This window comes from Schistocerca gregaria, chromosome 2 (assembly GCF_023897955.1).
Source record: "Schistocerca gregaria isolate iqSchGreg1 chromosome 2, iqSchGreg1.2, whole genome shotgun sequence".
Classification (NCBI taxonomy): domain Eukaryota; kingdom Metazoa; phylum Arthropoda; class Insecta; order Orthoptera; family Acrididae; genus Schistocerca; species Schistocerca gregaria.
Window position 1 is genome coordinate 38,562,512 of NC_064921.1, and position 15,654 is coordinate 38,578,165.

Genomic DNA, 15,654 nt, shown 5'->3' on the forward strand with positions numbered 1-15,654 from the left:
ACGTTTTACTGAAGCTCGGTACTTTGTGCAGACTCCAGTGCCAGATGCTCACACAACTAGACTCTGTCTCGAAATATAATACAAAATCCAAAAGGATTCTCGTCGTACGTAAAGTACACCAGCCCAAGACACGACCAGTATATTCACTGCGCGACATCTACGATAATATTACCGACGAGAGCGTCACTAAAGTGAAGTAATTAAACTTGGTTTTCCGAAATTCTTTCACCAAAGAAAACTGCGTAAATATTTCAGAATTCGAACCAAGAACAGCTACAAACATGAGTAACTTACATGCAGATATCCAAAATGTAGCGAAGCAGCTTAAATGACTCAATAAAGGCAAGTCTTCCGGTCCAGATAGTACACCGTTTAGGTTCCTTTCAAGAGTATGCTGATACAATAGCCCCGTAATTAGCAAACATATAAAACCCGTCGCTCGAAGGAAGATCCGTACTCAGAGACTGGAAAGTTGCACAGGTCACACCGACACTCAAGAAAAGAAGTAGAAGTAACTCTATGAATGAAATTACTGTCATCAATTTGCAATAGGATTCATCGAACATACACGGTGTTTGAACATTATGAATCACCTTCAAGAAAACGTTCTTTTGACAGATAGCACGTATTTAGAAACTATCATTGTTGTGATAAACACAAGTAGTTGATTATTCGCAGCAAATCTAGAAATATGGAATCGATGTGATATCCGTTCTAGGTAGCACTCTTTATTCGCAGTAATGAGTGCTACCTGTAACGGACATCACATTGATTCCATATTTTTAGATAAATTGCTTGCCTCTCGAGCATCGCCTCAGTTTTGCGACTGGATTCCTGAATTTCTTTCACACAGGTCACAGCTGGTAGTATCTGACGAAAGCCATAGAGTAACAGTGATACCTAGTGTTCCCCAAGGAAATATTGTATCAGCTGTTTCTGACCCATACAAATCATTTTGGAGAGAATCTGAGCAGTCTTCTTGGACAGTTTGAGATTACAGTCATTTACCGTATGGTAAAGTCATCAGAAGATCAAAACCAATTCAAAAATTATTTAGGCTAAATATCAGTAAGTGGGAAAAGTGGCAATGGTCTTTGAATAAGTAAGAGTGTGAGGTCATCCACATTATATTTCGGTTACACAATAAATCACACAAATTTAAAAGCTTTCATTCAACTAAATACTTAGGAACTACAATTATGAAGAACGTCAATTGGAACGATCAGACAGATAAAGACTGTATTTTATTGACAGAACACTTAGAAGACGCCATACATCCACTAAAGAGACTGCCTACACTACGCTTGTCCGTCCTCTGCTAGAGTACTGCTGTGCGCCGTGGGATCCTTACCGAATAGGACTGACGGAGTACATCGAGGAAGTTCAAAGAAGTGCAACTCGGTTTGTATGACCACAAAATAGAGAAGAGGGCGTCGCGGATATAATAATCGAGTTGTGGTGGCAACAATTAAAATAAATGCGTACTTCGTTGCGGTGAGATCTTTCGACGAATTTCAGTCACCAACTTGCTTCTCTGAACGTAAAAATATCTTAGCGTCGCCACCGTACATGGGGAGAAACGGCCATCGTATTAAAATAAAAGAAATCATGGCTCGTACAAAAATATTTAAGCGTTTATTTTTCCCAAGCGCTGTTCGTGAGTGGGACGGTGGAGAAATTGTCTAAAGGTGGCTCGAAGAAGACTCTGCGAAGCACTTAAGTGTGAATTACAGAATAATCGTGTAGTTATAAAGGAAGTCTGATACACACGAACAACTCTCTTCTTTTATCTTATCAGTCAATCTAATTTTTAACACCCTTCTGTGCACTAGAGTTGAAATGCTTTGAGACTTCACACAATGGATGACTCGCCGCCATACAATGCTGCACTCGACACGAACATTCTCAGAAATTTCTCTCTCAGATTAACGCCGACGCCTGATACCTGGGTGTGACTTCTTGTGTCCACGGCCGCGCGTGCTGGTCTCGCTTCGTCCGGCTCGCGCAGTTTTCCTTCCTTCAACGAGCCTACTTCGTGGTCCCCAGTTTTGACGTATCGGACCTGCTACTCCTCGTTACTGTCGCTTTTTCTTCTGTTTACACTGTGTGCTCACTAAAGTTAGGCCCTGCAACTGTTCCTCGCTAATGTCGCCACCGACTCGTAACACTGATATCCAAACACCATGAATATTAATACCACATCCGAAACTTTCTTTTATTTGCGTCAATTCCTTCTTCGACGCGCGGATCGAACGTTAGAGAACAAAAACTACATCTCTGTCTTATAACTTTTTTTAATTTGAGCACTTTGTTCTCGATCATCATTCTGATTGTTCCCTCTTGCTTCTTTTGCGTGTTACGTATCACACGTCTTTCGTCGTAGCTTATACCTATATTCCTGAGAGTTTCGAACATCTTGCACCATTTCGAACGCTTTTTTATAAGTTGTAACACCAAAAACGGAGATAAAATATCTACTGCACCATTCAGAATTTTTCACCGTTTAATATATGTTGATAACTTGTACTGTACTTCTGATTCCGAATCTGTAAGCTTTATTACAGAAACTGTATTTAATACGCAATGTACCTCACAGTGTATTTATTTCTGACTGTATGTAACTGATTGTAAATATAATGAAAATACTGTAAATTTCTGTGTAATAGCTAACGGAACTTTATTTTAATGTATCGATGGCAACGACGAAATGGCAGTATTTGTGCCGAAATTTATCTTTGTATGTGGAGAGAGTCTGTGTGGCGATGCGAACAGACAGGAGGCAGAGCGGCTTGAGTCGTGAAAGAGTGCGGGAGTGTTTGCTGGGCGCGGTCTGCATCCGATATATGGACGCGCCTGGTTCGTCGTTAACCCGCGAGTACAGAGTGCACAGGCGGAGGAAGCCTCGGTTCCAGCTGCTGCCTGCCCCACAGTAAATTATCCGTGGCTCTGGAGACGACTCGGGGTTCTCATCCAGCGGCACCTACATTCTTCGCTGTGCCCACAGTTACATCATCCTAACACAGTCTAGTGAAAAGTTATAAACTTACGCAGGCATCACCCAGCAACATTTCTTTCACAAAGTATGGCCGACTTGAATGATAACCTGCAATAGTTAAAACTTGTACGGCACTTGTGTTGTTATTGTCTTCAGGCATTATAACGAGGCAGGTGAAATCACCGAGTATGCCAGTTTAGTGTGTTTGTTAATGACCAGTTTGTCTAAATTTTCTGCCTCAGTAACTGTTCATTCTTGTATTTCATAACAGAGGCTTAACTAAATTGCAGTTCTGAATATTAACGTCCTTCACTGAAAGTAACATAAAATTTCACTGGGGAAACTAATGACTAAAGGTACAGCACAAATTAAGACCGCTCAATTTCATTTATTCTGTATTTAGCTTAGCGAGTGACTTAGTATGTATTTTATTGTTGTATTAAAAGTAAAATCAGTTGCCTGTTTGCTAAAAGTAAATTCAATTCAATCTTTCAATAATCAAAAGTAAGTTGCTTGCCTCTTTCTAAATTTTGCATTACGTTACACTGAGATTACTGGAATTAATTTTGTTACATAAAAAAGTCTTAGTTAGCTTTATTTAAGCAGTAACTCCATTTAACTTTACTTTCAAAATTTAGTATTTCAGAACAAGTAACTGCAAACTGAGTGCTTTCTGATTCCTTTATTTTCTCGTGAACTGTTGTGCTGTGAAAAAGCGTGGCGACCTTCTGTTGCCACGCCAGTGATTACTGCTTAAATTTCTTTGCCATTACCTTTCTTAAGATTCTGGCGACCGTTTAATTATCCCCTTTTCAGCTAATCAGTGTTTTTTTGTACTATCAGTACTTTTTTATATTAAATAACACGTGGTACCTTATTCCCTCCTGTGTGGTTCTCGAGTGATTGCACTATATTCCACCCATTTCAAAATTATCATCAGTATTTAGATAAGTTTGGAATAGATTTTTCCTTCAGAAGGTACACTTTCCTCCAACTATCCGGTGTCGCTTTCCTTCGGGAACGATAGCCTTACTTACTGTAAAATTTCACTGGGCATATGGGATCAGTCAGTTATATCGCAATCCAGTAGGCCGATTAGAAAGGTCGACAGATCGTATGAAAGTATCTTGATTTTTCCTGAGCCTTCCTCCCATAACTAAGGGCATCAGAACTGTCTCTGGTGTCCTTATCCTTTCATAAAGCCAAACTGATCATCTAACACATCCTCAGTTTTCTTCGTTTTCCAGCAAGTACTCATTATATTTAATAAGTGTGGATCCAGCAACTACTCATTATATTTAATAAGTGTGGATCCAGCAACGGTCCTCCATATTTTAGTAATTGTGTGTTGATTCCGTGTGGCCCTGTAGCTTTCCTATTTGTCATTTCTTGTACGCTTCATGGTGCTCGTCCATGGTTATCTGGACTCCTTGATAAATTTGGCAGTGTGCTTCGGAGGTGGAGCATATTTTCACTTGCTCAATTGCTTCACTCGATAGCCTCTGCAAGAGGACAATACAGGTATCTTTGCCACATACTTGCAGTCCAGGTTTATGTCTTTTCTGTATTGTTGTAGACTTCCATAACCTAGCGTTGACATCAGTTTTTATGTTATTTGCTAACTGCTTGCATGACTCGTTTTAGGCTTCTCTAATCAGTCCCTTCGCATGGTCGCGCTTTGAGTTACAACTGTAGTAATCTTTCCATGTCTTTGTCAGCTTTAGACCCATGATGCATCTTGTTCTTCGTTTACTGCTATTTCTTCGTCTTCGTTCCATATCCTCGATCCTCATCTACTTCTTTTTTCTCTGTTTCCTAGAGTTTCCATTGCTCTTCTATTGTTCTGCATGTAAGTTTTGAGAGAAACCTGGATGCATGAGCTACTAACCTATTGTGCAGTAGTGGTTCGCAATAGTGAGGGTGACATTTTTATGAATATCTGACGGTATAGGCTATCACAATCTCATGCATTCTACAAACCCACATGAACAATCGTCTGGTTAACACTTCCTTCCAATAATTCTCGATGAAATGCTCTCTCTTCGTTCTGTCATCTCTGATCGCAAGTCTTTGACAGCCCAGTCAAAAGTCTGACTCTAATACTGCATCCCCTATGCCTTCCCTCTCACTCCCATTTCCTTTTGTATCACGTCATGAGGCCGTTTCCCCCTCCTGGAGGCCGTAAATATATTATTCCCATGTATCTGCATTCTCCTTTACGTTTGCACTCTTAATGTTTATGACTTCATTACATGCCGAATCAGTCCTTTCGGAGATAATTTCTTTCTAGATTTTTTCACATATTTCCTAATGCTATTTTAGTTTCGTTTCTCTGTACTTCTTGTTGACTTCTCCCCTAAGTGACATTTTTGTACATCTTTCTTTTGGCAGCAGCTGAGGTGTACCTTCAGCTATCGAATGTTCCCTCGTAGTTATCTTCGTTGTACTACATTTGTCTGTACAGCTTGTATGATAAGTGACAACTCCCCTTCAGCTGAACTGCCCGCTGCAGAGGTCGCTACCTCAGTGCCTACAGCCCTAGGGAAGTAGAAACGCGCATCGCCATTCCTCACACTTCACTATTCCAGTTGTGATCTGAGACAACGCCTGATGCTGGGTACACCTTACAATCCAATATCCGACTTCGTAATCTCTGTCTGGGTGTGACGCAATGCGGCAGAAACCTTCCCGTGTCTGCAGGGCATGACCACGTATCTCTCGTTCTCTCGTGACTTTAGAAGAGTGAGCAAAGGCATAGAGAAAAAAGGCGGAAATTATCAACAAGTGTGTGGCACAATAATTTGAAATGTGAAAAACGCGTCAGGCATTCTAATGACTATGAACTCCAGCAAAATAGCCATCCCTACACTGATTTATGGAACTGGAACAATGAAAAAACGTACAGAAGCACGTCAAATGAAATTCCTAAGAAGAGTTACAGATGTAACAAAACTTGACCAGCAGAGTAACGTAGGTATCGGAAGAGAACTGCATACAGGGTACAATCATTGCGGACTTTGAGACGAATCAAAAATTACAGGTTACCACTACTGTACACCAAATACTGTCCTAGGAGCGAAAGTGAAAGGGGAGAACCAAATCCGTGTCGAGCGGTCCCGCTCCGCTCTAGAAGCCTACTTTCAAAGTACTGAATGAATCACAGGTGAGTATTGGGACTACCTGCGTTCTCGCACATTCTGCATTGTTGCCACTGTATCCAAGATGGCGGCGATGACGTTATCCAAAATGACGGGGTGTAGACTTGGCAACATCGCATGATGACATCCAAGATGGTGACCGTGACGTCAGCTGATGACGCAAGTACCGTTATCCAAGATGGCGGCTTTTGGTGGGACAGTGTCACGCCCCCTAACCTCCCCTAGAAAAATGGCGGGAAGTTCAAATTCCGACAGGATAAAGCACCACACCGCGGTTATCTCTAATAACCCAAGAAAATCGCGGGAAGATACGTCACTCAGCCTATCTGCACAGACCTAAGTCACCCTGACCGCCACCTCTTCCTAGGAACTGGCGCCAAGTTTGAATTTTGGTGGTAAAGAAAGGTGAATTACTGTATCTCTTCTAAGAAAATGGCATGAAATAAAGGACACTTGGACTACCTCCACTAATCTAAGTCGCCCGACCGCCACCTCCTCCTAAGGGTTGGTGCAAAAGAACTCGGCCTGCTCTGGGCTGGTGGGGAGAGGAAGTAGTGTACTTTATTTATTTTGGAACAATTTATTTAGAGGTGGAGTTTATTTATCACAGTGATACAGAATACACGTTCTGAGATGCCACACAGCATACAGACCTGCAAACTACTCTTACATAACCCACGTATAATGCTCTACAAGTGTGCTTGCTCATTGTGAACTGTCAAAATAACACATTGCACAGCCTATAGACATGCAGTCCACTCATAAAACACTGTCATCCATTTCGTGACACAATCCATGACGACAGATGGAAATGGCGGGAAAACGACTCTGCCTGTGCTGGGCATGAGTCTTTATTTTGCAGGTAGTGTCTCCACCACGAGATCTAGACTCCAACTGGCCTAGTACAGTACGCACTACCGTACCGTGGCGGGGCACAGGCTACGCGCAGCAGGAGGAACCGCTGGCGAGAGAGAGCAGCTAGCTGCCTGCCTACAGCACAGCATCTGGCGGCCTTCTGCCACAGCGGGACGGAAACTACAATATACGCAGCAGTTCCCCTTCCGTCAACAACGGCCGAGTGCCGGACACTTCTGTAGCGCCGGATATGCGACGCCGAGGAAAACAAACCGACGAGACAAGCGAGCCCGAGACTGTCGACGAGACACGCTTACTTACAGTTAGTGGCGGCCTCTCGAAACAAGAAAGCGGGACATTCAGACACGAGTCTGAGAGCTAGGAGCAAACCGTAGTAGAACGCGTGGCCAAATAGCTTCCACTAAATGAGCTTTCCACCTGTAGACTTTGGTGTCTTTAACGTGTTCAAAAAGGGTTCAAATGGCTCTGAGCACTATGGGACTAAACTGCTGAGCTCATCAGTCTCCTAGAACTTAGAACTACTTAAACCTAACTAACCTAAGGACATCACACACACCCGTGTCCGAGGCAGGATTCGAATCTGCGACCGTAGCGGTCGCGCGGTTGCAGACTGTATCGCCTAGAACCGCTCGGCCACATCGGCCGGCCTTTAACGTATCTGTCTCGCACTTGCCGTAGTTCACATTTGGTAACTTCCAAACGGTTAGCACGCTTTTACAAGAGTGTAGGAAATCTGATGGCACCCTAACAAGGAGCGATGTGACGCAGTTCTAGCACACTGGACTCGCATTCGAGAGTGATACGTGTTACAAACCGGACTTAACGGGAAGGACCAGGCCCCTTTGCTTTTTTACTCGTGTATTACATCAGAGAAATACACAACTACATGAAATATTGTTCCCAGTAAAAGTTAACACAAGCAGTGACAAAACATAGTTGTCTTAAGGGTTTCTGCTGGTAACGAATTTTAAGGAAGCAATGTAAGGTTTATACCAATGTAGCTCAAACACGTATCTAGTGATTGAATCACGACACAGACACTTCAACAATTTCGGTAACAAATAAATAGCGTGAATTTGTACTCACAGTAACCAACTAATCAACAGCCATGCCACTGAATAAGTAGTAGGCCATTTGGAACGAATTAGCAACACCCCGCAACTAGGGGAGTTAATACCGATAGTTTTTAAATGTCTTGCTCCACATTAAATAAACAAACTTACAGTAATTAAATGAATAACAAGTCAAACACACTACGCTCCACTCAAACTCCTCAGTGGAAGCCATGCCAAAATGAAGATTCCATTAACTGACTATCACCGAAGTCACACAAAAGCTCATCTCTGTGTTACCAGACACACATGGGGCAAACTTATACGAGACAAGATTTTGAAGGTAGCACCTCAGTAAAACCGGTAGTGGAGCTAACTCGTGCCATTGAAAATTAAGGTACTAGACCGGGGCACAAGGTGGTATACAATGAGGTTGCCTTAGTGCTATAGTGCGCTCCAAAATATTAGTTCAAATGGTCAATTCAAAATTAAGTACACATAAACCAGCATTAATTAACGAGGAGTGACACCAGGTCGCTCGAAAAGATGACAACACTTAATTTAAAAGACAAATGCCGGAAGCGGCCATAACATCAAACACCTTCTCCGAGTTTTAACCAGGAGTCACTTCCTGCTACACAAGTAAACATTTAACCAAGCACAAGAAAGGAACCCCCAGAAAGAAAATTCAAATAAAACCTCCAAAAGGTTTTAAAGGACAGGAATCCCCAACTATTTAAATTTAAAATAATTAGCTCTCCCCAAACGCAGTGTAACGCGAAGGCCATACTTAAGAGGCCACCAAAATTGGCTACAAAAGGTCTTATACATTTGCTCCTATTCCTTAAGGAAACACAAAGCTGCTTAACTTCTGCTGGACCTCCGATATGGCTCGTGTAGGATACACCAGGCAGCAACCCAAGCTAGGTGGTTGGAAGGCACGGCGAGCAAATCAGGAAAGCAGACAAGCAGGGAGCCAGCACATATCCTCCATGCTGAACCGCAGACCGCGTACAACCAACTCGACACATATGCGGTTGCTTCGACCTCGTACCTCGCGGCGCCTCAGCAGGTAGCCCGAGCAAACGTCAACTGCCACTCTCCTCCGAATGCGGAAAACAACGAGGCAAGCAAAGATAAGAAACATCGAAGGATCGATAATGGACATCCAAGAAACTGGCGCGCCAGTAACGAGCGCGCGGCTCAGGGAGGACGACGGTTCAATTCCGTGTCGAACAATCCCGATGTAGGTTTCCCGTGATTTCCCTAAACCGCTCCAGGCTAATGCCGGGACGGTTCCCACGAAAGGGCACGGCCGACTTCCTTCCGCAGCCTTCCCTAATCCGATAAGACTGATGACCGTGCTGTCTGGTCTCCTTCCCCAAACAACCCATCAACCCTACGGATCTCCGGCACCCTAACAGCCGACGAACGTAGGCAAACGAGACGATGTGAGCGCGTTCTTTCAAATTACACGACTTTGGTAGCTCCCTCATTTTTCATTCTTAGGCACGCTATATGTAAAAATGTGATCTGCGAAAGTACTCACACGGGCTGCGACCGGCTCTGCAGCCGGGGAGCGTGCGCCGCGGCGCGCCGACCCGATTGCTGCGCTGCCACTCACCTCGCAACGTTGGCAGCACTGAGCGACAGGTGGCTCAGCTTGCACTGCTTATCTGACGCCTTTATCTGCGCAGATGCCGGCGACGCCCAGTTCCGCGTACCGGTCGATTGGAGAGCACCTTGTGGCCACACTCGCAAATTGTTTTGTCACACCAGATGTCTGACCACCATTTTTCCTGTTCCAAAATGCTTCTTCGTTTTTGTCAAGTCTACAAAAAGTCACTCATCACATCAAATGTATAAACGGAACACAGTACTAGATGTATGCACAAGCTTTTGTGCAAGCCTGGCACAAACACGGCACGTGACTGAAGAGAGCCGCACGCCGTGTGAGTGGTACGCCCGGCCTGTAGCACTCGACTGCCTTGTTACGCCTCTGTGCCAGTCCTGCCCACTTCTGATGCAGCGAAAGATGGCCAGTTTTAGGTTCGATGGGGAGGGACTTTTGTTCGGCCTGATTCTGTTATCCTCTTAAACGTGTGGCGGGCAGACGACACTAGACTAACTTCGAGGGTCGGTGATTTTCGAGTAACGATCTGTGTCATTCGACAACCGTTGCAGGGCAACTTCTGAAAGTGAAGCAGCATTGGCGCGAGCATTAAACAGCTAATAAAGAAAGCTGATACAAATGCTCTCATCCCTTTTTAACAGATAGTTTGCACACTTTCTTATCTGAGCATGTAAGCGTAGGAAAGATGTGGAATGATTTCAAAGTGACGGTATCGACTGCAATTCAGAGATATATACCTCATAAATTAATAAGTGATGGTACTGATCCCCAATGGTATACGAAAAGCGTCAGATCGCTGTTGCAGAATCAATGAAAAAAGCATGACAAATTTAAACAACGAAACTCTGTGTCTCGGAATCAGGCAGATGACCAAAAGAGAATCTGGTCATACATAAAGCACACCAGTGACAAAACGCAATCAATACCTTTACTGCGCGGTAACAACGGTGAAGTCACTGATGACAGTGCCACTGAAGCAGAGTTATTAAACTCGGTTTTCCGAACCTCCTTCACCAACGAAGACGAAGTAAATATTCCTGAATTCCAATCAAGAACAACTGCCAAGATGAGAAACATAGAGGTAGATATCCTCGGTGTAGCAAAGCAGCTTAAATAACTTGATAAAGCCAAGGTCTCCGGTCCAGACTGTATAGGGTAAAGGGAGATATATTTGTGATACATTTGTTATTCTGCTAATTACTTCTGATGTTTATGAAATTAACCTTTTATGAATACTTACCCGTTAGGGATTGGACGTAATACAACGGTTTTAGACTGCATTTCTTATTTAAATAGTGCTACTGAATAAAATATAGCGGAATCTTCGAAACGAAAAAAAGTATGTAATTTCGTGACATAGATAGGTAATTATAATAGTAATCTAATTTCGTGATAAATCTTAATTACCGCAATTTCACAACAAATTTACTGGATTACTTCTTTTTTTACAAACTAACAATACAAATGGTCATGTAGGTGAACATAGTTTTCATTATTCAGAATGAGGTTTTCTCTCTGCAGCGGAGTGTGCGCTGATATGAAACTTCCTGGCTGATTAAAACTGTGCCGGACCGAGACTCGAACTCGGGACCTTTGCCATTTGCGGGCAAGTGCTCTACCAACTGAGCTACCCAATCGCGACTCACGCCCCCTCCTCACAGCTTTAATTCTGCCAGTATCTCATCTCCTACGTTCCAAGCTTTACAGAAACCCTCCTGCGAACCTGGAGGAGAGCTTCTGGCATCCATCAGTCTTTGCAGTATATGTAGGTGAGTCTGGTGATCGACAGCTATAAGCAGGAAGCAAGAGTTATGATTTTTTATGCTGCAGGACACGAATTGTGTTTACTACATCAATATGGTATGGCGGTACAAATGTTTCTGGTGATATAGCCTGGATGGAGATCGGTTTCCCGCCGAAAAATTCAAGATTTCCTCGTCAGTAGCAGACCAGTATAACTGAGAAAGGGTCTTTGGCGAGAGTTTCCGTATTTCGTGAGCTGTAGACCACTTTCGCAGGGTGTACTGTCAGTGTAACATGACTGCTGTATGTTTTTCGATCTGTACAAAATATAGTGCGGCTAAAATTCTAGCAATTTGTCCATCTGCAGAAACTGGTGGACATTGCTCCCACACCATGAGCAGCAATTTGGCCTGTAAATTAAGCAAGAACCAAACGGAATGCTCCATCCACAGGAAGCTCAATGATGTCAGAGAGTAACAAGACATCCTTTGTGTGGAACGCAGGAGCCTCTAAAGACTGGTTCGAACTAAACAGGGACAAGGTATCTAAATAGAGTTCCTGACGTCTGAGAGTCACGTGATGTCTGCTTTGCAAGAGTGTTCAGAGACCAGCCCAAGCAGACCAGCGTCCTCTGTTGGAGACAGATGGGGCGCCGTCCCCCACGTGCCACTGTGGCTTTAGAGCTTTTCCAGACCTGCAGTTACAGGACATTGAAAACTCATGGAACCGGCTCGTCTGTAGGACAGTGCTTCCAATTCTGTTTGTATTTTTTTCCATGATCTGTTGCGGGTTTAGAAATATATCACGAACTGTTATTCATGTAAGTGTTCTGATTTTCCTTTCTGTGCTTAGACCTTAGTGTGCTTCAAAAAGTAAGGAAGATAAGAACTAAGAGCCTTAACTTTCTTTATTACAGCAGCAGAGATAAGCCCACTCAGCGTTTCATAAAAGTGATGAACACCACAGCAGAAGTTTCTCTCTCTCTGGCAGGGCCTTCAGACAAAGAGCTAAAACTCGACAAGTCGTGAGCGTCCTTTTTAGAGTTACAGAGATTTTTATTTCGACTTCCAAATATCGTCGTTTTGGTGTGTGAAGTCGGATATTGCATCTGATATCAGATTCTGGATCGGTAAAATAATATGCAACTGATGATGTGTTTCTCATTGACATAGCTTAGAAAGTAAATATTCATGTAATTGCAGACCCTGGAGGCGGTCGCAACCTCAACTACAGCTCTCACAGTGCTCAGCGTGCCAGTGTGTTTGGAGTGGTAGTTTTGTAGTGTATGCTCAGCTTGTAAAGCGAACTGATTCGTTAACGTTTTCTGTGGTACATCTATTAAAGCAGCAGCATTTGCAAAGTTTTGTGACATCTACAAGATATGTGTATGACAATATTCCTCACATCAGTCAAAAACTGGATTTAATAACTGCTGAAGCAATTCGTGTTCAGTGGTCAGAGGTATCTGTGTGTCTCAAAGAAAGAAAATTCGCCGGGGAGGTGATTCCGCGTGTGACAGCTCTGTGGCCGCTGGCCGGTGTGGGGGGGGGGGGGGGGGGGGGGGGCTCGGTATCTGACACGTGCTGCATCCCGGCGGGTGGTGAGATCAGTCGTCTGATCTGCAACAGAGTAATTACACGGTTCCTATCGCTACTGGAATAAATCTAAGTACCAGGCCTGTTTACTATCATCTAAATTGTTTAAACAAGTTGTTGAAACAATGTCTTAGGCGCACTATACTAAGCGTCATCAGAAATTGCTCCCAGACACAGACTGAGCGAATTTCCCACTATTTTTTCTCTGGGCCGCCATGTTGGATTATGACACAGGAAGGGAGGGGGAAGAGTTCAAATGGTTCTGAGCACTATGGGATTTAACATCTGTGGTCATCTGTCCCCTAGAACTTAGAACTAATTAAACCTAACCTAAGGACATCAGACACATCCATGCCCCAGGCAGGATTCGAACCTGCGACCGTAGCAGTCGCGCGGTTCCGGACTGAGCGCCTAGAACCGCGTGACCACCAAGTGGGGAAGAGTGGCTGGGAATTGCGTGAGGGGGACACACGTTCCGGCTAGTGGTGTGCTGAGGTCAACTCTGTCTCGCTATGCTGGCGAACCGTATTTATAGTTTTAATTGATTAGTGGGCATTGTGGGGAAATCGTTAGCATCAGTGTTGGTAGTCTAGAAACTGCCGACTTCCGCGTCATCATTTCCCATAGCAGCGGATGTCAGTACCCGGCACTCCGGCGATGACATTAGTGCCACAGTTCCGTCCATCACTCTACTGCTTCCCCCTGTGGCCAATGGCGTCAGGTATTTCTGCCGAAATGCGAATGGCCTCAGGGCACCAGTGTCGTGCAAGATTATCCCCCTTCCGCCGTCGAGCAATTTTAATTTTTATTCATCGATTGCGTGCACGCGGTAATTTCTCTGCTGTCTGTGCTTCAAGGAGTAAGGGGGCCCCCCATTGCTTTCGAGCAAACTGCTCCAATATTTCTTATAACAGTCTAACTTTTTGCCCAAAATGCATCCTAACGATCTGCCGACATCACACGGGCCTCGAGACATCTTCACCCGTGCATCCCACAGACGTCGCAACGGTGTCTGAGGTGCATCAGCTCAGCGCAGTGTCGACCTCTGACATGTAGCACATACCTGCATAACATCAGCAGAGAAAAAAAAAAATGGCGAGCTTCGATGCTTTGACAGTATAAAATAATGATGTAATAGCATTATCTGCTAAGTGTCAGTTGGTGGTTCCAGATCAGAAAACTGGTGGTATTGGGTTTAAAATAGACAAATTGGTAGGAAGTAAAATCTGAAAACTGGTGAAATTGACTGTATATGCCGAAATGCGGATGTGCCAGTCATCACTGATCTCTTTATGTGATGTATGTGCGTCTGTCTATTGTGTAAATGGAGAAAAAGACGTGAGGTATGTAAACAGTTAGCTGCCCGCCGTTAACTACATGTCTTGACCCACTCTGTAAAATATTTCGCCGACTTATGCACAACAATTCCGCCACATATACGCCACAGGTAGATAGCGACGTGGACTCACTGCTCGCCACGTGACCAGCTGCTGCCGGGCACTCGACACCTTGCGCTGCTCATACTACTTCTGCACGGCTGTGCTCAGTACGGATTCGTTGCACGACGTAGGGACTCGCCTGTGCTCCTTCCAATACGCTGTTGCACAGTCACGGCGACAACCGTCGCAGTCGGAAGAGCGCCTAATCCAGTGCAGTTGCAACCTTCCACACTCACTCATGCACGCACAACGCAGGCATATACACCAAAACAACGTCACACATACGTTGCACACACATCGTATATATGTCGCAGTAAGATACTTTGATAAGATAATTTCGTCCCAGCATAGTCTGCAAAATGAAATGTGGTAATTGTGCAGACTTTATGTGGACGTGTCTGTCTCTAGATACCGCGTAAAAGCAGAGAACGGGAGACATAACGGAAGTTTTCATGTCGAGCCCGCAATTGCTGATCCTCCGGTCGGGCCGTGTATTTATTTCTGGTTAAGAGCCAAGGGCTAGCCAAACGTACTTATTTTAAAAAAAAAATATCTGTCGTCGTTGCAGAATATGCCGGTCATCGACAGATCAGGGCTACTCTAACCGGCAGCACGGTCTGAGTTAAACATGGCCGTGACAGCGTTAGTTCAGCTTAGCATCCAGACGAGAAGAAATTGGTCGTCGGTTTGCTGAAGGTGTTATGCCAGCATTCGTCTCTTACATTATCTGTAATTCCATTGTTTGATACGAGAAGCGCTCTCCTTAAGCGGCAGCACTGTCGTAGATTTCACTCGGTATGTGTGATTTTTTTAGGAGAAAAATTATTACGATGTTCATTCTGTTGGATGAGTTGGTACAGCCACTGCAGAGGGTAGGCGGCCACTCGCGCCCGAATCGCACAGTGCGCGAATACTGCGCGGGGCATTCACGGCTATAAGGGAATTACTTACCGACAAGCGTCCCCCCCCCCCCTCCCGCTCATTCGTCGCGGCTGGGCGCATCAAAGTCCCTGGCAGGGTCGGGGGGTGGAGCCAGCTGCTCTCCACCCACTAACTGCAATCAGGTCAACAATTAAAAAGCTGCACCCGTCGTCGCTAGCAGTGGGCACCCGCCGTGCCTGCTCTGCCTATACAAAAAATAATTATACGTACGTGAAGAAGCC

General features: G+C 44.4%; 1 protein-coding gene across 4 annotated transcripts in view; it reads right to left on the reverse strand.

The window, feature by feature from the left end:
* LOC126336277 (caskin-2) overlaps window positions 1–15,654 on the reverse strand; it is a 942,083-nt gene that overhangs the window by 524,755 nt on the left and 401,674 nt on the right. Inside the window, exon 1 of one of the 4 annotated variants that reach the window (XM_049999787.1) lies at window positions 9,631–9,723. The exons of the other annotated variants lie outside the window; for them this stretch is intronic. The gene's annotated coding sequence lies outside the window, so the exon portion shown is untranslated. Of the gene's footprint in view, window positions 1–9,630; window positions 9,724–15,654 lie in introns of those variants that run through there. 4 annotated transcript variants of the gene reach the window in all.